Raw genomic sequence first — 21,997 nt, 5'->3', positions numbered from 1 at the left:
TTGTGTTCAGCTTGAAATTGGTGATTGGAATCCCCAATTTTTATTCAGAAAAAAAATTGTTGCCCAGTATATAATTAGGCATGGGAATTAATTTCTGGGTTTGGCACAATTTTCACATCCAAAAAGATTCTAGTAAGATGTTGCCACCAGGCATATTGCTGCTATTGTTACAATCTTTGAAACTCTCACTAAAAAAATACTGATAACATTTTAAACATAAATACAACCTATACATAAAATTAATAATTGCATTTTTTTCATTTATTCATTGGAATAGCTTTCCACTTTCTTGGAGTTTACTTTCTTTTTGCAATATTGCCAATCTTACTATTTTTTTTCATTTGTAACTGCCAATTCAATGTTCCTCAATATTATTTTGTTCATGTAATTTTTTTCTTAATTTGACTACCCTTTGCAACTAGCACCAATCCCTCTCAAAGCCTTTGTTCTGTTCACATGTGCCCTCAATGTCACAAGCAATGTTGCTGTTAAACAAGAAACTGTAGATGTTGGGTTGAGTGCAATACACAAAATTACTGGAGAAATGTGGCATGCCACACAGCATCCATAGAAAGAAAAAGAATAACCAACGTTTCGGCCTATCAGTTCCAGATGCATTCTGCGTAACAGGAAGCAGAGTTTGATCCCCTTGTGCATGCAGTCGTCTGAGTACTTCTATTTTTTTAAATTCACTTCTGATTTCTGGCAGTAATTTGCAGGGGCATATTCTATTATCTTTTGTGTACAGATGAACTTGCTTCTTGAAAGGCTTTCATCTACTTTGAGTTGGAATAGTGTGCACACATGAGTAAGTGTTCAAAATCAGAATTTATTCTTTAAACATGTCACAAAATTTGTTGTTTTGCAGCAGCATTACACTGCGAATATATTGCTATAAAATTAAATTTCAAAATAAACAAATAGTGCAAAAAAAAGAGAAAGTGAGGTAATGTTTATTATCCATTCAGAAATCGGACAGCAGAGAGGAAGAAGCTGTCTTTGTGTCATTGGGTCCTCATCGAAGGAGTGTGAAGAGGACATGGCCTGGGTGGCGGGGTCCTTCAGGTGAGAAGATCGGCGTCTGTGATGTGCATGCCAGGTTAACAACTCTGGGTTTTTTTTCCATAACACTTCCATGTCAGACAGAGAGGTGACATACAAATTTCCTCAAACTCCTCATAAAGTGTAGCCATTGGCAGCCTTCTTAATGATTGCATCGACATGGAGGCCCCAGGACAGATCCTTAGAGATGGTGACACCAGGAATTTGAAGTTTTTCAAGAATTTTAAAACCACATCAAAGTATTTCTTTCTTTCTTCTTTCTTTGGCTTGGCTTCGCGGACAAAGATGTATGGAGGGTCCACGTCAGCTGCAGGCTCGTTTGTGGCTGACAAGTCCGATGCGGGACAGGCAGACACGGTTACAGTAGTTGCAGGGAAAATTGGTTGGTTGGGTTTTTCCTCCTTTGCCTTTGGTCATTGAGGTGGGCTCTGCGGTCTTCTTCAAAGGAGGTTGCTGCCTGCCGAACTGTGAGGCGCCAAGATGCACGGTTTGAGGCGATATCAGCCCACTGGCGGTGGTCAATGTGGCAGGCACCAAGAGATTTCTTTTGGCAGTCCTTGTACCTCTTCTTTGGTGCACGGTGGCCAGTGGAGAGCTCACCATATAACACGATCTTGGGAAGGCGATGGTCCTCCATTCTGGAGACGTGACCTACCCAGCGCAGTTGGATCTTCAGCAGTGTGGATTCAATGCTGTTGGTCTCTGCCATCTCGAGTACTTCGATGTTAGGGATGAAGTCACTTCAATGAATGTTGAGGATGGAGTGGAGACAACGCTGGTGGAAGCGTTCTAGGAGCCGTAGGTGATGCCGGTAGAGGACCCATGATTCGAAGTATACATATGCAACAAAACTACAAAAATTATACAAGGAATATGTATATCTGTAACCACCACCTCCCTCCCCCCCCCCCACCCTCCATCCACCCTCCCCTTCAGAATATACCAAAAGAAAAAAGGAAAACAGAAGATAAGAAAACAGGGAAAATGTAAAGAAAACAAATAATAAACTATAAAGTCTCAATACTGTGACAGAGTATTTAGAGGTGTTTTGGGAAGGATTATTAGTGCAGGTTGCACACAAACATTTTAAAACACAGAATTTTTGCAGGACTTTTGCCCAATGCTTTTTGCAGGAGGCAACAAAGTATTGACAGCAGCTTGTCTGGGAGAACATGTGATTTTTACAGGCAGATAGAACAGTTTTGCTCTCAGAGAGAGAGAGAGAGAGAGTGTGAAACAGAGAGAAAGGAGACAGAAATCAGTTCCAGAAGGACAAATATGGCAAACTTTTGGAAGCCTGCCTGGTCAAAGGAGAAGACTGGTGGTCTGAAAGGTGACCTGAAAGAAGGAGGATCATCTTGAGAACACTGAAGGCGGCAAGTTTCGTCAGCAAGACTGATTAAACAGGAATCTGCTGTGGATGTCCTGGAACAAAAGGAATCTCTCTCTGAAGACCAACAAGAATCCTCCTGAGTGGTAACAATTTGCCTGTTAAGTACTTAAGACTGGTGAACTTTGTTAAAGCTAACTTCTGTGCATAGCACAAGAATTGCCTGCAACCAGTGAGATTGGACTGTGATCCAAAGAACTTTTAAAATCTTGAATATGCATTACACACACTTACACTTAGTGTTGGGGGGGGGGGGGGAAGGGAATTAAGTAGGTTAAGTAATAAGTTAAAGTTTAATTCTGTTTTCTTGTTCAAATATAATTAAAAACTACTTTTGCTTAAGTTCCCCTGTATTGTGGTGCATATCTATTGCTGCTGGTTTTTGGGGTCCTCTGGACTCCGTAACAATACTAATAATGGAGCTGTGGGTTACCAAATGATGAGCTTTCAGAAAGTCCATTAAATTTTCAAACCAACATATGAATATGGGCTCCATATTTTCCAAAAAATTTGATATTTTAATATAAATTACAAGTTATCTTCTCAAGTGGAATACAGCTAAGAAGTTCAGCATGCCATTTCTCCATCGCTAAATCTGTATCTGATTTCCAAGTAATGGCTATGCACTTCCTATAAACAGCTAAAGCAACTCGTAAAAATTCAATTTGATATGTGGTTAACCACAGTTTAGGTTTCATCACTTTAATATTACCTAACAAATATAACATCAGATCCTGTGGGAGTTTAACCCTTGTTATTTTCTCCAAAAACTTCCTAACTTCCAACCAAAAATGTTTTACCCAAGTACACTTACAGGTAGAATGCAAAAAAGAACCAACTTCCTGACCACATCTAAAACATATATCTGATCAGGTTGAGATGAATTTTTAAAATTTTTTGATTAGTTAAATGTAGTTGATGCAAAAAATTATATTGAACAAATCTATACCTAATATTAATAATTTTTTAATATTTTCTTTACACAATTGCATCCAATCATTCTTATCCATTTGTCTAATTAAATCAACCTCTCATCTTAATCTCAATTTATGCATTCCTAATTTAGGATCTTCTTTTTAAAGTAATTTATACCACAGAAATAAACTTGCTCAGAATGCCATTACAAATCTAATTAATTCTGTCTTGGTAATATCAAACTAGGACCAGTAAGTCTGGTTGACCAACATCCAAGTTTTTATCTGCCATTTCAGAGCTGCAAATGGTTCCGTATGCAATATCTGTAATGTAATGTCTTGATCCATTCCTAATAATTTTTGCCTTGCTTGCCGATTTGCCAGCCCCATCACTAAACTATCTCGCAGTGCTTGACTTAGAAACTTCTCAAAATGACAGTGCTCTGCCAGTTTGCACAATGATGCCAGGTATTCACTTATTGTTTCTCCTGGTCCTTGTCTTCTTTTATAGAATCGTTGCCTCTCCGCCACAACTGGTGGTTTGGGGCGTAAATGGTACCTTAGAGCTGTGCATAATTCATTGAATGTCTTCGTCCCTTGATCCTTTGCTGCCCATTATACTGAGGAAGAGAGCACGTTTGTGATTTATTGGACCTTCCAAAATATTGTGGGCTATGCAGTAGTGGTTAAACTATTCTACATAATTATCCCAACTTTCTTCCACTTCGTTGAATTCCCGGAACTTTCCATCTGCCATCTTGGTGCTCTTTACCTTGATCTTTTGGCAGAAATTTGTTGGGGTTATTAGGTAGTTGTTTTCTACTTTTCTTCTGTTGTTTTCTTTCTCACGGTTGGTGCATGGAGTATGTATATGGTTCGTTTCGTTCCTCGTCGCCACTGTTGAGTATGCACTCAAACAATTAAGACTCTGAGACGTGATGCTTTCTCATCCATTACTTCTATTAGACTAAGCTGGCTACTGACACACAGGGTTATATATATGGATGTGTGACATCATGACGAGGGCGTCATGATGTCCAGCAGAGGGCGGGCTTATTCCCAACACTATATTCCACCAAATTCTTCCAATCTTGTATATGTTTGTCACAAAGAGTTTATGGGGTCTGTCATATAAACCAAAACATCATTACTAAATAAATTAATCTTGAATGGCTCCAGATTAACCTTTAAACCCTTTATCTTAGAATCTTTTTTTATTAACTCTGTTCAAGTTTCTTTTGCTAAAACAAACAAAGCTGGTGACAAAGGACATCCTTGTCTACTTGATCTAGTTAATTGAAAAGCAGAAGAAATTTGTCCATTAGTTGCAACTTTAGTAGAGGGATTTTTATATAAAGTTTTGACCCAATTAATAAATATAGATCCAAAACCAAATTTTTCTAATCCTTTAAACAAATAATTCCATTCTAAGCTATCAAGGTCCTTCTCAGTATCTAAAGTTACTGCCACCAATAGATCACCTTTTTTTTTGAGATAGATGTATTAAACTAATGAGTCTAGCAATATTATCAGCGGATTGCTGCTTTTTAACAAAACCTTAATCCATAGGAATTAAACTCGGTTTAATTCTATTTACGAAATTTTTCACAATAATTTTATAATCAGCATTTAACAAAAATATTGGCCTATAAGATTCAGTTTTTAATGAATCTCTGTCTTTGTTAGCTATTACAGTAATAATTGCATTTGAAAAAGATCCCAGTGGAGAATGGGTTTCTGCTGCTTGTTTCAACACCTCCAAAAAAGGAAGTATTAACAAATCTTTAAATTTCTTCTAAAATTCAGACAGAAAACCATCCTCCCCTGGTTACATACCACTTTGCAATGAACTCAATACCTCACTAACTTTTCTTGCCGTAAATGAAGCATTTAAATCTTTTTGATCTTGACAATTCAAGGTAGATGAATTTATTTGAGACAAAAAATATTCTCAGTTTTAACCTCATCACTGTTAGTTTGGGATCTATATAAATTAAAATAAAAATCCTTAAGTAAATCATTTATCTCTTGAGGCTTATAATTAGTTTTCTGAGAATTCTTAATAGCATTAATTGTTCTAGAGTTTATTCTGTTTTCAATTGCCAAGCAAGAAATTTGTGAGCTCTTTCTCCCAATTCATACTTTTGTTGAGTTCACTCAATTAATTTTTCAGTTCTTTAAGTCTGAATCATATTAAAATAATGTTTCTTCTTTATTAAACGTTTCCTTTTTTTCTCAGATGCCTTTTTCTGCAAATCCTTTTCCAAACTCTCTATTTCTTTTTTCCAATAGGTCAACTTCTTAATTTTAACAGAATAACATTATCTCTCCTCTTAAATACATCTTCAAAGCATCCCATAAAATAAATTTATTATCCACTGAATTAGAATTTATTTCTAAGAATTCTTGAATTTGCTCCCTTATAAAATCACAAAAATTTACCCTTTCAACAATTTAGAATTAAATATCTATCCATCTATAAAACAATTTTTCCTTTTCAAAAACTAAACAAGCCATCAAAGTTGTGAATGGTCAGATAAAATCCTAGCTTTATACTCTATATGCATAACTCTTCCTTGTAACTCTGCTGACATTAAAAACATACCTATTCTCAAATGAGTCATGCCCAAAAGAATAAAAAGAGTAATCCTTTTTCAGATTTAACCTTTGCCAAATATTTATCAAATTCAAATCCTTCATCAAAGTCAAAATCCTCTTTGCAGCTTTAGTTCTAGTAACTGACTTTTCGACTTATCCAACAATTAAAATTTCCTCCAATTAAAACTTTTTCACAAGCTTCAGCTAAATCCATAAAAGTATCATGAATAAATCTTTAATCATCAACATTAGGAGCATAAATACTTATGTGTCCACATCTCTGAATAAATTTGACAATGTATCAAAAAAAACCACCCAGCAACCTTCCATAATTACAGATTGAATTTTAACAGGTACAATGTTATTAACCAAAATAGCAACCCCTCTTGCTTTAGAATTAAGTGTTGAAGCTGCCACTTGCCCTACCCAATCTCTTTTTAATTTTTTATATTCTTTCTCTATTAAATGTGTCTTGTAAAAAAGCAATATCAATTTTCATTTTTTTAATAAGTTAAAACTATTTTTATCTTAATTTCATTATTAAGCCCATTTATATTAAAATTTAATAAATTACTAGCTGCCATTTCTTAAATCCAAAAATGAAAAAACTCTCACCACCCCCACCCCACACACATTGGACCCCGACTCCATAAAGCCTTCAATTACACTTGGCGTATCCAACCAGAAATAAGTGAAAAGGAAAAGAAAGTAAAACAAATCCCCTGAAAGAGTAAGTATTGATGAAAAAGAACCAGTACTACTTCCTTCTATTGTGTGGGAAGTGGCCCTCACCAGAAGGTGGCACATAGTTATGACAGGAGAAGATAAAAAAAACTCCGCCCTTGCTGGACAGAATATCCATTATTTTAATTAAATAGTTCACTTATAAGTGTAAGGAGCTTCTTCAAGGACTATATTCACTTGCTCATCATCAATCTCAACCAATTCTTGCCACTTTGACACCTGTTCTGCAACTTGCATCGTCTCAGATCGATCGCCAACTTGCTGAGTAGCTGAACTCTGCATATCCATTCATTGATCCTGTTTAATATTTGAAAGCAAATTCCAAAGCTTCTTCATTTACAAAGAACTGTGATTGATTTCCTCCAGAAAACATTGTACATATAGTTGGATATCGAAAGGAAATTTTATATCCTTTTTTTCCATGGCACTGATTTTTCAGAATTAAACTCCTTTGTTCTTTTCACCATTGACATGCTTAAATGAACATAAAAAATACCCTGTTATTTGCCACTGTTAATGGCCCTTGATATTTTCTGTTATTTTGAACATCCACTCTTGATAGTGTTTCTTTATCTTGATAACAAAGGCATCTAATCCAAACCAAGCATGGTGCTTATTCCGGGAATATCTTCTTTCTATTATCCCCATATGCTCTATCCAATTCGTCCATTTAGAAAGTTCGCAGTGTGACAGATTATACAGAGTAGATATGTTTTTAGGAGATAAATTGGGAAAGGTTTGTTAGAGTAGGTCACATACAAACACTTTAAAACAGATCTTATTTAAAGTAATGGAGCTCTGCCCCATGGTAGACATATTGGCTCCAGAGCTTTTCCAAGAGCTTTGAAGAGTGCTCAAGAGACTTCACTAATGGATTGTTGTTTGCAAAGGCAACAGATGAAAGAGCATGCCGGAGACACTGTTGTCTGGAAGAGAACTTGCTGTTCTGAGAGGGTCATGTGGTTTTGCAAGCAGAGAGAGAGAGTAAAACAGGCTTTCTCTCAGAGAGTCAGAGAGAGAGAGACACACACACACACACACACACACACACACACACACACACACACACACACACACACACACACACACACAGATCATTTGTACAGTGTTACAGCCAGCAGAAGTAGCTGGGAGTGGAACAGAACAAGCTGGCAAGCTTGTGGAGAGCTCCATTTTTAAGATGGCTTGGTCAAAGCTCTTGTGGTTCATGGAAGAGGAGAGGACTGGCTGTCTAATGTTTCACTTGGAATAAGAAAAACAAAAAGGAACTCTGTGGTTACCTGAAAGAAAGAGGTTATCATCTGGAGAACCCTGAAGGGGCAAGTTTCATCAGCAAGACACTGAAGTGGCTGATTAAAAAGGAACAACAATTATAGGAAGGATATAGATAAGGTGGAGAGGGTGCAGAAAAGATTTACCAGGATGTTGCTGGCTTAAAATATCTAGAGTACAGAGAAAGATTGAAGAGGTTAGGACTTTATTCATTGGAACGTAGATGGTTGAGAGGGGATTTGATAGAGGTGTTTAAAATTATGAAGGGAATAGATAGATTAGATGCAAGTAGACTCTTCTCCCTGAGAGCAGGGGAGGTTGAAACAAGAGAACACAAGTTGAGGGTAAGGGGGCAAAATTTTAGGAGAAATATTAAAGGATGCTTTTTCTCTCAGAGAGTGGTATCTGAATGGAATAATCTTCCAGAGGAAATGGTTGAAGCAGAGTCAATTCTTTTATTTAAGAGGAGGCTGGATATATACATGGATAGGAGGGGGTTGGAAGGTTATGGGTGGAGAATAGGCAGGGGGATCTAGCAGAGTTGTTTGAGTGAACTGACATGGGCTTGAAGGGTCGAGATGGCCTGTTTCCATGCCATGAACTGTTATATGGTTAAATCTCTCTCTGGAAACCAACAAGAACCTTTCAATCACCAAAGCCTGGTGAACTTGATAAATGTTAAATTCTGTGCACAGTATAAGAATTGCCTGCAACCAGTGAACTTGGAGGAATGAGAAGTGAGATTCGACTGTGAACCAAGGAACTTTTCTGAATTTACACACACATTACATACACATGCGCTTAGAATTAGAAGGCGGATAAGTTAGGTGAAATAAGTCAATAGAGATAAGTTAAAGTTTGATTCTATTTTCATGTTTAAATAAAAGTAACTTTTGTTTAAGTAACCATTTATTGTGGTGAATATATATTGCTGCTGGGTTTTGAGGCCCTCTGGGCTCATAACACCAGAACTTTTTGAAAAAAAATGTACATGATTAGAGCCTTCAAAATCTTCACTCAACCCAACAATCTTCACATTATTCCTGCAGCTATGGTTTTCTAGTACATTAATCTTTTATAAAAGTTATTTTCTTTGCACTTCCCATGCAGTAACAGAATCTTCCATTTTATTAACTATATCTTTGCGTTGTTCCACTTCATAATGATAATCTTGAATATCATCTTCAATTTTCTGAACTTGAATTTTAACTTTATCAACAGCTTTTGTATATTTGTCATTTTTTCTTTCATATTTTTCATTTTACTATTGACATATTCAAATTATGCTTTAACACCACATTTGACAGATACAAATTACAGATCAATATGTTTACAAGTTAGCTGCATTTGATTGATAATTTTAGAAGTTTGTTCTTGTGTTTCCATATCTAGATTGTATAGCTTCAATACCTTGTATCAGTTTTGGGTTCATCCTTTTCATATTCTGCTCCTGCTCCCTTCAATTCTTCATACCCTTTTTCTTCCTTTTATTTGTCTTGATCTTCATCCTTTTGTCCATTTGAATCACTTCCAGATGATCCAGACTCAACATCTAATTAAATCAATGGCTATGTCTGGCTAGCAACACTACTGACAACAGGTTTAATCGGTTCCGCTGTTCCCCATAGGTAAAAGCTTGTTCCGTTGTGCGCATGTGCTTGTTCCTGCTAAGTTCAATCATCTTCTTCTGGACTCCAGCACCCTCTTCTCCGGCAACCCAGAGGGATGGCGCTGGGGTCATATGGATCTGTGCCTTCGCAGCATGAGTCGTTCTTGAGGGAGGAGGAACTTGAGTTTTTAATTAATTCTGCCGGAAGAGACATACTCCAAGTCTCCCACCATGCCGCATCACTGAATTTGAAGTTCTTGATGATCTCCACTGCTGACCCCTTGATGAGGACTAGTTCATGCTCTCCTGAGGTCCACAATCAGTTTCTTGGTTATATAAAATATAACAGTTTATGGCATGGAAACAGGCCATCTCGGCCCTACAAGTCCATGCCAGTTTACTCAAACAACTCTGCCTATTCTCCACCCATAAACTCTAAAACCCTCTTATCCATGTATATATGCGGCCTCCTCTTAATTGAAAGAATTGACTCTGCCTCAACTATTTCCTCTGGAAGTTTATTCCATTCAGCCACCACTCTGAGTGAAGATTGGCTGTTATTGTGATACAACTCAACCAGCTGATCTATCTTTCTCCTGTGTGCTCCCCTCATTGCTGTCTGAGGCTCTGCTGATGACCATGGTGTCGTAGGCAAATTTGTAGACGACATTTGAATTGTAAAAATACACAGAAATGCTGGAGGAACTCAGCTGGGCTTGCAGCAACCCCAGCATTTCTGTGTATTTTCACGACAGTCTCAGCATCTGCAGACTTTTGTGTTTCATAACATTAGAATTGTGCGTAGCCATTGGTGTAGTTTAAATTTAAAAAGCTAAATTTGGACTTAATCTTGCTTCCTTCAAAGTTAATGTAAAATTGTACCATGCTATGAATATTTGTTCAGGAAGAATCTACAGTATTCTAGTAAGATTACTAATTAAAATGGCTTCATTACATAATACTGTTTCTAAAATTGCCTCTCCCCTAATTGATTTCATGACATATTCTGCCAAAATATTACTTGAAATTTTTGAAGTTGGTTTGGTCTTTCTTTTCTTACAAACAGCTACCAAAGCCCAAAATGCATCACTCTGAGTGTGAGTAATGCGTGAGTAATCCTTACACTTGCACATAACTTGCGCCCCACCTCAGCCTAGAGAACATGAGGTCTTTCTCTATATTTGCTAATGTAGTTTGTAACAATGTGAAGATTAAACCCTGACGTAAACCTTATTTAATGCTATTGTTAGAACAATTGGTCGATGATTTATCATCTCCTACTATGTTTCCTGCTTTTTAAAAAATTTTGCATTTTAAAGCATATCAATTCTAACCATTGTTTCCTGAACTGGTTTACTCTATTTTAGGACCACCTCAACTGTTTCTTTTTCCAGTTTGTCCATCTTTTTTCTGGAAGTTGAGTGTTATAAAATATTTAGTTCCTAATCTTGGTCACATGAAACATCTTAATAATATCCATCATATCAGTCCCCTTTATCTTTTCCTCTGCAATTGGGGTTCCAGAAATGTTGTTTAATTTTAGTTCTTTTCCTCCCTTGTGAAATCTTAGTCATTAATGCTTCAGAACTGCTATTACTATTGTCACAAAACAGATTTAATTTTACATTAAATAACTCTAACCTTGCTCTAGCTTGTGCCCTGGCTATTCAATTTGATGGTGTACTTGATTCAGCTTGCTTTAGGTGGATAAAACTCCTGTTTCTTATAGATGTGTTGCCAGTGTTTCATTATTTGAAACTTTCCTTCCCACATCGGTCTTTGAATATATGCCAATTTATGTATGACTCAGGATGTTTGAGAATATTACCGTCAATGATCTGCTTTTTGATGGTTCAACTAGCTTAAGATTCCTGAGGGAAATCTAATTTCTCGTTCTCCCTATGTCATTAGTTCTATTGTGGACAACAATTTTTGGCTTCTGTTACCAAGCCCCCTATTGCAAAAGTAAGTGGAGGCCAAGTCACTGAATATACTCAAAAAGGGAAGGATGATGAATGGTCTGGATATTGAATTTGTCCATCGTTATTGAATGAAGATCTACCGGGACCAATGCCTGAAGAGGGCGCACAAAATTAGTGAACCAATACATGTATAGTAGAAAGTTCACCTTAGTAATAGATAACGAGCTACTGAGTTTAATTTTAGGCCCTGAAAAAGCTCCATACAATTACGATTAAAACATAAATTGGCTGTAGACAGCTGCTGCCTTCGACTGCTGTGCACCTGATGCAATCGCATTGGAGCCACCGTACTCGTAACAGCGCACTGCGCTGTGAGGGTGCGTTGGTTGAAATCGAGAGCTAGCAAGGAGCAGATGCCATGTAAATTTGGCAGGCCCAGAAGCCACTGAATGGGAGAGGTCATTTGTGTACGCAGGTGAAGTGCATGACGGGAACCTTGTTATCAGCATGGCTGAGTCTAGAGAGGAGCCCAAATATTTAAAGTGTAAATTCAGAGAAATGTGCAACCTTCAGAGAAATGTGACAATGGAAAGGCGCAAATTCATCAAGAGAGACCAGAAGCCTGGCAAGTCGATACACTCATACATCAGCAACTTAAAAAATCTGGGTGAAAACCTGAAATTTCAGCATGCTTTGCGACAAACTAACTAAAGACAGAATGGGCTGTGACATTTGCAACGATAATATGCTGAAGGTGTTCTTGCAAGATAGCGAACTGACACTAGCAAAGGCCACCTCAACGTGCTTGGTGAATGAAACTACCGAGGAAAATAGTAAAAGTGTAGCCTCTCCACAACAGTAGGCCACAAGGATCAATGAGATACCGGTGGGACAGGTGAGCAGTGGCTGGAGGTTAGAATGAACAGCCAACCAAACCAGCCAGGATGCAGCAATTGTGGACAAAACCATATACTGAGAAGGGAGATGAGCCCAGGGTTCGGCCAGCAGTGCAGGAACTGCAGCAAATGGAACCACTTCAGGAAAAGCTGCAGATCCAGGCAGCAGGCGAATGCTCAAACCAGACCCAGGAGGACCGTTGACCATTTGGAACCAGAGCAGAAAGGGAGTGACCCTGACAATGAGTACTACATCGATGGGCTCACCTTGAGGACAGAAGGCAACTCAGCAGAAACCTGGATCAGAGGTAATAACGAGGCCTTCCTGTCCATGGAAGTCAATGCAAGATGGCTGAGATGAAAGTCGCCACTGGGGCCAAATGCAATGTCATGTTACTGGAGACATTTAACCAGCTGAGAAAGATGGAACAAGTCAAACCATACAGCAAGGCTACAAGCCTAGTGGCTTATGGAGGCAGCAGAATCCAGGCTAGCTGCACAGCGCGGCTGCAGTGTTTCATACAAGGATGGTTTCATGTGCTAACCTTCTTCATGGTCAGCAAGGACGTCATGCCTCTGAGTACATGGACATGGGGCTTGTCTCATTCAACATGGAGGTTCATCAGATAAGCTCATCCAAGAATGATTTCTCACAGAAAATCTTTTCTGGGTATGGTTAACTTTTCAAAGATGAGCTGGGAAAGCTGCCATTGATGTACTTAATGCGGCTTGACCTGGAGGTAAGACCCATAGTTGGACCAGCACACTGCATTCCAATAGCAATGAAGGATTAAGTCAGGGCCAAGGTGGACAGAATGCAGGACTTGGGTGTCATCACTCCAGTCTTGGAACCAACTGAATGGGTATTATGACAGATTATAATATATTGTATATAGATATGTTTTAAAGGAGATACATTGTGGAGTTTTTTTAGTGTAGGTCACAAACAAACATAAACAATTCACAACACAGATCTTATTTAAAATGAGAGAGCTCTGCTCAAGTCAGACAGTCCAGGCTCCCAGTGCCTTTGTAAAGACAATGGAAATTGTTTTGCTGAAGGAATTTGGACATGCTTTGGAACAATGGATTATTGTTTTGGAAAGCAACAGATGAATGGACTCTGAAGATTGGGTCTGGTGCTGCAGTTTGTCTGGTTGCAGTTTGCTGTTCTACAAGGTAATGTGGTTTTACAAGCTGAGAGAGAGCGAGAAGACCAAACAGGCTATCTCTAAGAGAGAGGGAGAGGGGGAGAGAAAGAGCAAGAGAGAGAGATGGTTTTCTGTAGTGGCTTTTGGAAGCTTTTTGAAACCCCATTTTGAAGACAGGTTGTGAGTTCTTCGTTCAACGTGTTCAAAGCCCTTGTAGCTAATACAAGAGGAGATGGCTGCCTGTATAACATTTTGCCTGTGATAAGGGAAACAGAAAAGGAACTCTGTGGTGACCTGAAAGAAAGAGTTTATCATCTGGAAAACCCTGATGGGGCAAGTTCCTTTGACAAGACACTGAATTGGCTGATAGGAAGGAATCAGTTTGTGTGTATCCAACGAGCAACAAATCTCTCTCTGAAAACTAACAGGAACCTTCCTGAGAGGTCACCATTTACCTTTCAAGCACCAAAGCCTGGTGAAGATTCTTAAGTGTTCAATTCTGTGCACAGTATAAGAATTGCCTGATACTGGTGAACATGGAGGAGTGAGAAGTGAGATTGGACTGTGAATCAAAGAACCTTTCTGAACTTATACACCCATTTCATACATGTACACTTAGAATTAGAAGAGGGTTAAGCTAGGTTAAGTTAAGTTAATAGTAATAAGTTAAAGTTCTTTATATTTAAAGAAAATTAAAGTAACTTCTGTTTAAGTAACCATTTGACTTGGTGAATTTCTATTGCTGTTGGGATTTGGGGTCTTCTGGGCCCTTCACAGTACCCTTCATGGTGATTGCCAAGAAAAAAAGATGGGCAGTAAATCCAAATTTATATAAGTCCGCGAGACCTCAATGCAGCCCTAAAAACACCAGATCACCCCCTGTAGAGGTGGTTGCCACACATATGGCTGCTGCAATGGTATTCTCAGTCCTGGATACAAAGAATTAGTTCTGACAGGTCTCGCTAGACTACCATTCATCGCTACCGACCACATTCAGCAATGCATTTGGTCAGTACAGAGTCCTGAGGATGCCATTTGGCATCATTTGGGCCAATGAGGTATTCCAAAGGTCTATGGAACAAATTTTCGGTGGGTACCCCTATGCCATCATAGTCGATGATATACTATGAGGTGGTAGGAGACTAGAAGAGCATGATGCCAACCTAAAGAAAGTGTTCAACCAGGCACAGAAGGTAAACATGCGGCTATCCTCTGCTCTTACTCAGGCTGATTCGAGATAGACCTGCTCCAGGATGCAACCTCTGTGGCTGTCATCATCAAAATAAAACAACACTTTTTGGTACATGGGTCACCTCATACACTTCTCTCAGACAATGCAGACAAATCACCAGCCAGAGGTTCCATGACTTTGCTACAGCATGGGACTTCACTCACATTGCCAGCAGCCCAGAGCACCCAAAATCAAATATGCTGGCTGAAAGAGCCATGAAGTAGAACTTCATGGAGAAGTCACACAGAGTAAAAACAGATGTCTTCTTCAGCCTATTCAACTTAAGAAATGTCCCTCGCGACACCACACTGGACTCGCAGGCACAATGGTTAATGTCGAGGTGGACCAGAATATCCTACCAGTGGTAAGGAGACTTCTGGTGCCCCAACCAAAGGACTCGCAGGATGTCATGGCCCAGCTGCTAAATAGAAGGCTGGCGCAAAAGAAAAGTTACACAAAACCAGCCGGCCTCTCGTCCCATTAACCGAAGCGCTTGTCATAAGGATGTAGACTCCACAAGGTTATGACCACCCAATGCAGTGCACAGTGGTGCTGCAAACAACACAAAACTTGAAAGGCTGGCCTTTAGGCTTTAATCAGCTTAAAGTAAAAAACACCGGATATGTGTGTAGCCTCTGGTTTCACGTGCCCGACTGGTTTAGGAAAGGGCCGGCTCGAGTCTCTATATGGGCATGGTGGGGCCATCCTCCCAGGTTACCTACCTGCAGGTACAATGGTTGTCCCCTACAGTAGAATGGTAGGAGTGTGGCTATCATGGTGGTTATATAAGTACATTCACCCCTTCTTAAAAAGAGTCCGAGGTGGGGGGGTGGTTCTAGGATACTTACAATATTTACAAGTTCAAGTGGTCCAGTGGTCGCCTTTGTCGCTGGGACCATCGCAGGGCAGGCTCCTGGTCAGTGGTTGGTGGGAGCTTCCAGAAACCCAGGTCATACTTGGTTCATTCAAGGGGGAAAATATACAGGAGGAACAGATAATATATCCTCCCAATAAGAGAGCCACCCCCACCTCAAACGAACCCAGACAAATAGGCATTTTACCACAAGAGAGGCGATGGACGATGCTCTTGACTCTTTGAAAAGGAGAAACAATCAAGACAAGGTGTTCCAAGCCTCCACATCAGCAGAGGTGCTATTACAAAATGCATCACTGGGCATGTCTGTAAGCCGAACCCAAAATATCGGAACTGAACTGGGTTGAAAGTATATATTGTTGTACTCGAGAAAGTTAGATATATTCACTGTATCGTGCAGTGGGGGGTGGGGTTGGTGGATAGCTCAAGAAAGGGGATGTAGGTAGCCCGTGACCAACAGTGCATCGCGCATGCGTGAGCACCGTAAGGGTGCATTAGTTGAATCGAGAACTAGCAGGGAGAAGACGCCATGCTCTGCTCTCTCTCTCTCTCTCTCTCTCTCTCTCTCTCTCTCTCTCTCTCTCTCTCTCTCTCTCTCTCTCTCTCTCTCTCAGCGCTACTTCTAGAATTGGGGGCAGAATCAGAAGCTCCTTTTTCAACATTAACTGATGTAGAAAGGCAAGTGGAAGAAGAAGATCAGGATAAAGGAGGAGGAGGAGGAAGAAGATGGAGATCAAGAGGCTCGAGTAATACAAGAAGTTAAGACTATGCAGGTAAAGGCATTTGAAGCTAGGGGTCAAGGTTTGGGCAGACAATGAGTGAGAAGATGGATATGCAGTTTGTGTCTGTAAGACGTGATGTTAATACTCAATTTGAATATGTTAAATGAGAGAGGAATATTCAGAAAGAAATGGAAAAGTTATGTTAAAGTAATTGATAAAGTTAAAACACAAGTTCAGGAAGTTGAAGAAAAATTGCAAGAATACCATGATGAAGTGGAACAATGTAAAGATGTGATTAATGAATTGGAAGATTCAGTTACGGCATGTCGAGAAGTAAGAACTCTTACAAAAAATTGATATATTAGAAAATCATAGTCGAAGAAATAATATGGAGGTTGTTGGGCTGATAGAAGATTTTGAAGGCCCCAATCCTTTACAGTTTTTTCAAAAATCGATTCTTGAAGTTCTGGGATCTGATAATTTTCTGAAAGGATTTGAATTGGATAGAGCGCATAGGGCTAATAGAAAGAAGCCATTACCTGGACAGACTCCACGCTCTGTTCTGATTAGGTTTGTGTTATCAAGATAAAGAGAGAATATTGAGAGCAGCTGTCCAGAAGACGCACCAATATCAAAGCCCATTGATAATGACTGATAAGAAAGTATTCTTCTATGCAAATCTAAATACTGTGATTGTGAAAAAAATAAATTAATTTAACCCAGCTAAATTAATTTTCTGGAAGAAAGAATACAAGTTTTCTTTTCGTCATCCTGCTACACTTAAGGTGTTTTTGGGAGATAAGCCAGATTTTTTGTAAATAAAATGGAAGCTATGGAATTTGCTAATTCTCTTCCAAGTAATAAAAATGTTCAACAAGTTGATGTGTAAACTACAGATATCCAACAACCTGAGAAAATACAAGCTGCAGAGAAAGAGTTGACACAACAAGAAATGGAAGACCTTGATGAAGAACAAATTAAAAGTGTCCATGAAGTGGCTTCCTACACTGTAAAATGAACTGTTTAAAAAAAATTATTTAATGATTATTCTCTTTGGGGGGGAGGCAGCGGAAGGTTTATTCCTTCTCCTTCCCTAGCTATTATGTGTCACTTAGTGGTGAGAGACACTTCCCACACAATAGAGGGAGGTAGTACTTGTTACGGGCCCAAAGGACCCCAAAACCCAGCAGCAATAGAAATTCACCAAGACATATGGTTACTAAAACAAAAGTTACTTTTAATTTTCTTTAAACATAAAAACAGGATCAAACTTTAACTTATTGCTATTAACCGATCTTAACCCCCCTTCTAATTCTAAGTGCACATGTATGTAATGCGTGTATAAGTTCAGAAAAATACTTTGATTCACAGTCCAATCTCACTTCTCACTCCTCCAAGTTCACTGGTATCAGACAATTTGTATACTGTGCACAGAATTTAACATTAATGAATTTTCACCAAGCTCTGGTACATAAAGGTAATTGGTTACATCTCAGGAAGGTTCTTGTTAGTTTCAGAGAGATTTGTTGCTCGTTGGATACATACAAACTGATTTACGATTCCTCGTGCATGTGCAGAGCACAAAAAAAGGAGGCAATTTTTAAAAAGACGCAAGAAGCTTCCAGCTCCAGTGAACAGGAAGAGGAGTAAGTGACGAGAAATATGTCCAGAACAAGGAGCTATGGCCAAATAGCTTCCAGCAATCTTTGGTGCGATTAACAGAAGTTTAAAAGTGCATTGAGAGTATAGTTGAAAATAAGAATTTTACAAAGCAGGTGGAAAAAATAATGCAGCAAATGGATAAAAAATTTGAAGTTGTGGAAGAGAAAATTAAAGGGAATGAATATGAAATTCAGAATGTCAAGGAACATATGAAGAAAGTACATGATGAAGTGGCTGCTACAAAAGATCAGCTAACTCAAAAAATTAATATTTTAGAACATTTCAGCAGAAGGAATAACATAAAAATTGTTGGACTTAAGGTGATTGTGATGAATCTGTCATGCTGTCAGTCTTTCGCTGTACTTAGTCTGCTTTACTGACATTGGACATGTATTATCTCTACCACTAAAGACACTCCCCTTAGCTATAACTGTATGCACCCATTATCATTCGTTATTGTACTACTTAGTTTCTACTAATAAAAGCCATGATTCCTGGTTAACTACACAGCCTTCATTTTCTTCATTAACTGGCACTTCAGTGATGAAGGTTAAGAAATGAAGATGTTTTTACAACGATGGATTCCAAAATCTTTGGGGGGGGTAACTGAATTTCAGGGAGATATTGAGATTGAAAGAGCTCATAGAGCATTATGGCTGAAGCCACAACCAGATCTGAATACACATCCGATACTCATCATATTGCTTTGCTATGAAGTGAGAGAAAAGATCTTGGAACTGACGGCTAAGCAAGCAAAAGAAAGACAATCACCATTAATTTATAATGGAAATAAGATTTTCTTTTACCCTGATATGTTTTGATTTGTCAAAAAAGAGAAAAGAATTCAATGCAGTTTGAAATGTATTGTGGAGGAAAGGTTGTGCCTTTGTCTTAAGGTATCCAGCAGTTTTGAAAGTCCTTGTTCCAGTTGGAATAAACAGGTTTTTTATGGGGCCCTAATGAGGCAAAGATGTTTGCAAATTCATTGCCTGAAAAAGAGAGACAGGTAGTGAAATATAATACTGAATGATTTTAGTTGGTACTTTAGAGAGGGGAATTTTTTTTTTGATAGAGATTAATAGGGAGGAGAGTTTTAAACTGTAAGATCTATAATTATATTAAAGATTTAATGCAACAAGAGACAGTGCTGCATTTCGAGAGAGTTTGTTGGGAGTGTAGAACTAACTACTGCGGAATCATGAGTACCAGTGTGGTTTCAACCGTTACTCAAATAGATCAGGGCTTTAAAGATGCTATACTAATAATGTGGGCCTTTGGTTGGGGGGTGGTGGGGGGGGGGTGGATTTCTATCTTTTTTTTCTATTCTCTTTTCTTTTTCTCTTCTTAATAAACTAATCAAGAACATTATGGAATATATTGCCAGTGTTATAAAAATGAAAGGGATGGGAGTGGAAAGATGGATGGCCGGTAGATTTAATAAAGGTACCTGATGGCTGGAAAATTGAATTTTATTAGTATTAATATTAATGGGACACAGAACCAAATAAAACAGAAAAAAATATTAATGGAAATGAGAAAATTAAAATAGATATTGCTTTTTTGCAAGAAACACATTTGACAGAAAAAAAACATAAAAAATTAAAAAGAGATAGGGTTGGAACTGTATTGGCATTTTTGTTTAAATCAAAAGCAATAAAAAATTACCAGTAAACATATTGGACACAATTATAGATACAGCAGGAAGGTATGTTATGGTTAATTGTCAAATTTATTTGGACTTTAATATGCACCTAATGTAGATGATGGCAAATTTATACAAGATATTTTTCATGTGATTACCAAATGCTAAAGGGAAAAAAATTATTTCAATTTAGACCCAAAATTGGATAGGTCAGGTGATAAAATGATGAAAAGTAAAGCAGCTAAAATTGTAATAGATCTAATGAAAGATATGGGATGAGTAGATATTTGGAGAAGAATCCATCCAAGAGAAAGAGATTATTCTTTTGGCATAAAACATTTTCACAAATGGATATGTTTTTAATTTCTGCGCAACTTCAATCTAGAGTGCAAAAGGTTGAATATCAAACACGAGTTCTATCAGATCATTCACCTCTAATTCAATCAATTTTATTAGAGGATGAACAAAAGGTAGGTTATAGGAGGAGATTAAATGCAACATTACTGAGAAGAAAAAAAACTTTGTGACTTTATGAGACAACAGATAATTTTTAAAAAAAATTAATAATAATTCAGTGAAGAGCAGGTTTGTAATATGGGATTCTACGAAAGCATATTTAAGAGGTAAAATAATAAGTTATAGTTCAAAAATAAAGAAGGAATATATGAAAGAGGTAGATCAACTAGAAAAAGAAATAATGAAATTAGAGAAGGAATTACATGTGCAAAAAATGAGGAGAAAAATGAGGGAATCAAAACAAATCGAGATTTAATACATTACAAACCTGTAGGGTGGAGAGATATTATGAATTGGGTGAGAGAGGTCATAAAGTATTAGCATGGCAATTAAAAGCAGAGCAAGTTTCTAGAACAATAATTGCTACGAAGAAAAGCACTGGTCATATTATTTACAAAATGCAGGAAATGATCATTTCAAGGAGCTTCATGCAAAACTAGATTAATCAGAATCTTTGAAAGATGAAAATAAAATAGCGGAATATTTACAAGTTAAATTACCTATGCTAGATGAAGATGAAAATTTAGAATTATCTAACTTTTTCTGAAACAGAAGTTTATGAAAGTTTGATGTCATTGCAGAATAATAAAGTGCTAGGTGAAGATAGTTTCCCACTGTCATTTTATAAAGAATTTAAGTAATTATTAGTACCTGTATTAATAGGTGTATTAGACCAAATGAAGGAGGTACATGACCTACCAGAATCTTTTAAAACAGCATTAATAAGAGTTTTTCCAAAAAAAGGAAAAGATTATTTATAAGTTAAGGTTGTAAATATATCATTGTGTCAAAATTGTTAGCTAAACAATTAGCTAATCTTTTTTAACCAAAATTAATAAATATGGATCAAACTGGTTTTATTAAAAATAGATGAGTGGCAGATAATAAGTCAGATTTTTAAGTTTGATAATTGTAGCACAGAATAGAAGTAACCAGCAATAGTGGTTGCATTGGATGCAGAAAAAGCATTCAATAGATTGGAATGGAACTTTTTATTAAAAGTACTAAGTACATTTAGGATTCCAAATGTTTTTGTAAATTGGATAAAAAAAGCATCATATAATCAACCTAAAGCTGAGGTGGTTACAAATAGACAAATATCAAAACCTTTTTTGTTAGAAAGGTCATCTGGACAAGGATGTCCACTGTCACCATTTTTATTTGCATTAGCAATAGAACCATTAACGTAAATAATTCAAAATGATAAAGAAATTAAAGCTTTCAAGATAGATAATAAAGATCATAAAATCAGTTTGTTCGCAGATGATGTTATAGTATATTTAACAAGATCACAAATATTGTTGAATAAACTAAATGTGAGATTAGCAGAGTATGGATTTGTATCGGGTTATAAAGTCAATGTTGATAAAAGTAAAATGATGCCTATGGTTGATATGGATTATTCGCAATGTAAGAGAATGACAAAGTTTAAATGGCAAAAAGAACCAATTAAATACTTTGGAATAAATGTTGATAGAAATTTAAATAATTTAAGTTAAATTATTCACCCCTATTAAAAAAGAAAAAAGAAGATTTGAAAAGATGGAAAGATCTACCAATAATGTTAATAGGATGGGTGAATTGTATTAAGATGAATATTTTTCCAAGAATACAATATTTGTTTCAATCATGACCCATTTCTGTACCAGAAATGTTTTTTTTGGAGTTTGAATAAAATATACAAGAATTTCTTTGGAAAGGTAAAATGTCAAGAATTAGTTTCAAAAAATTAACATGGAAATTTGATCAGGGAGGACTAAGATTACTGAATTTTAAAAATTATTATAAAGCA

The 21,997-nt window shown here is 37.4% G+C and overlaps 1 long non-coding RNA gene across 2 annotated transcripts in view; it reads left to right on the top strand.

Moving 5' to 3' along the window:
• Nucleotides 1-21,997, top strand: part of LOC138755757 (uncharacterized) — a 141,473-nt gene that overhangs the window by 16,286 nt on the left and 103,190 nt on the right. Inside the window, exon 2 of one of the 2 annotated variants that reach the window (XR_011352548.1) lies at nucleotides 969-1,065. The exons of the other annotated variant lie outside the window; for it this stretch is intronic. This is a non-coding gene — a long non-coding RNA (uncharacterized lncRNA). The remainder of the gene's footprint in view (nucleotides 1-968; nucleotides 1,066-21,997) is intronic. 2 annotated transcript variants of the gene reach the window in all.

The sequence above is a fragment of the Narcine bancroftii genome, chromosome 2 (genome assembly GCF_036971445.1).
Source record: "Narcine bancroftii isolate sNarBan1 chromosome 2, sNarBan1.hap1, whole genome shotgun sequence".
Classification (NCBI taxonomy): Eukaryota; Metazoa; Chordata; class Chondrichthyes; order Torpediniformes; family Narcinidae; genus Narcine; species Narcine bancroftii.
Note: the sequence above shows the minus strand (reverse complement) of the source record. Positions and strands in the feature narration are given on the sequence as shown.